The sequence below is a fragment of the Rhinoderma darwinii genome, unplaced genomic scaffold, assembly GCF_050947455.1.
Source record: "Rhinoderma darwinii isolate aRhiDar2 unplaced genomic scaffold, aRhiDar2.hap1 Scaffold_129, whole genome shotgun sequence".
NCBI classification, from domain to species: Eukaryota; Metazoa; Chordata; class Amphibia; order Anura; family Rhinodermatidae; genus Rhinoderma; species Rhinoderma darwinii.
Window position 1 is genome coordinate 682,501 of NW_027461961.1, and position 2,570 is coordinate 685,070.

The window sequence follows — 2,570 nt, forward strand, 5'->3', positions numbered from 1 at the left end:
TATATCCAGGGGTGGGCTATATATACAGAAGTGGGCTATATATACAGGGTTGGGCTATATACAGGGTTGGGCTATATCTACTGGGGGACTATATCTACTGGGGGACTATATCTACTGGGGGACTATATCTACAGGGGGCTATATCTACAGGGGGCTATATCTACAGGGGGGCTATATCTACAGGGGGGCTATATCTTCAGGGGTGGGCTATATCTTCAGGGGTGGGCTATATCCAGGGGTGGGCTATATCCAGGGGGACTATATCTACAGGTGGGCTATATCTACAGGTGGGCTATATCTTCAGATGGGCTATATCTACAGGGGGGCTATATCTACAGGGGGGCTATATATCCAGGGGTGGAATATATCCAGGGGTGGGCTATATTCAGGGGTGGGCTGTATCCAGGGGAACTATATCTACAGGGGGGGCTATATCCACAGGGGGGGCTATATCTACAGGGGGGCTATATCTACAGGGGGCTATATCTACAGGGGGGCTATATCTACAGGGGTGGGATATATCCAGGGGTGGGCTATATCCAGGGGTGGGCTATATCCAGGGTAGGGTTATATACAGGGGGACTATATCTACACGGGTGGGCTATATCTACAGGGGTGGGCTATATCTACAGGAGTGGGCTATATCTACAGGGGGACTATATACAGGGGTGGGATATATCTACAGGGGGCTATATCTACAGGGGGCAATATACTATATAGCCCCACCTGTAGCTATAGCCCACCCCTGTATATGGTGCTCCATAGATAGCCCACCCCAGTATATAGCCCCCCTGTAGATAGACACCCCCTGTAGATAAAGCCCCCCGCGTGTAGATAAAGCCCCCCTGTAGATAAAGTCCCCCCGTAGATAAAGCCCCCCCCGTGTAGATAAAGTCTCCCCTCCGTAGATAAAGCCCCCCACCCGTGTAGATAAAGTCCCCCTTGTAGATAAAGGCGTCCCCCCGTGTAGACAAAGTCCCCCCCCCCGTGTAGACAAAGTCCCCCCCCCCATAGATACACCCACACACTTTTATTACAATTAAAAAAAACAAAAAACAATTTAAACTCACCTTAATCCCGCTCCCACGCCGTCCGGCAGCCATGGAGACCTGCTCTCTTCTGCGCAGGTCTCCTGAGGGTTGAACGCAGCGTCTATGAAAGGAACTGATTGGCTGGGCAGGATGACTTTCCCTGTCACTCAGCGCCTTTCATCGACGGAAGCTCCACTAGTACAAAAGGTACCAGTTGCTTCACTCGTGGAAAGGCGCTGAATGGCCGGGCACAGAACGTGCCTGGTCATTCATTACTTCTAATTGTACCTGTGTCCTATAGACACAGGTACAATTATAGCGCAAGAGGAGGTGGCACATGCCCTGCCTGCCCCCTCTAGCTACGCCCCTGGGTGCCATCATCGCCGGATCTCCGCTGTATCTTACAGCTGACATCCGGCTGTAATGGCGGGGACCGAAATTAGCTTCGATCCTCGCCATTAACCCACTCAAACGCGAGTGCTGTACTTAAGGTGTTTGCAGCTCATCGGAACCCCAGCATTGACATTGCCGCGGTTCCGGTGGCTGCAATGGCAACCGGAGGCCTAATACTGGCCTCCCGGTCTGCCTAGCACGGAAGCCGGTCAAGATCTGCCCGGCGGCGGAGCCTGATCGGAGCTGATCCGGCGTCATCAGCGGTGGAAGTCAGCTGTATGTTACAGCTGACATCCACCTAAAATGGCAGGAACCGGAGCTAGCTCCGATCCCTGCCATTAACCCCTTCGATGCAGCAATCGAAAGCGATTGCTGCATCGTAGTGGTTACTAGCAGATCACCAGCCCTGACAGGCAATCAGGACTGGCGACTGCTGCTATGGCAACAGGAGACACAATGGCCTCCTGCTCTGCCATTACGGAAGCCGATTAGGCCCCGCCGGGAGGCGAAGCCTAATCGGCTTGCTGTCAGTGAATAACTGACAGATCTAATACATTGCACAACGTAGGTATATAGCTTGTCTCGCAAAAAACAAGCCCTCATACAGCTTCGTCGACAAAAAAATGAAAGTAATTTTATTGTGCAAAAAGTTGTAAAACATAAAAAAGTTCTATAAATTAGATATTGCCGGAATTGTACGGACACACAGAATAAAGTTAACAGGTAATTTATAACGCATGGTGAACACTGTATAAAAAAAACTAAAAAAGCTGTGCCAGAAATGCGTTTTTTTGTTTACCTGGCCTTCCAAAAAATAGGATAAAAGGTGATCAAAAAGTCGCATGTACCCCAAAATGGTACCAATAATCGCTACAGCTCGTCCCGCAAAAAAACAGCCCTCATACCACTACATCTATGAAAAAATAAAATTAGTTATGGCTCCAATAAGTCAGGAAATAAAAAATATGCAGTTGTGCCCGAGGGGAACATATCTTCTGTTTCAAGAGGCGATTTATCAAGAATCTAAAATTAGGGAACCGGGAAGGGGAGGGCCCAAACATATCTGCTGGAAGCGAGGGTGCCCGTTTTATACCAGGACAACACTTCACAGCAAAATTCCCCAAACTGCAAAGGTGCGAAGTGTGG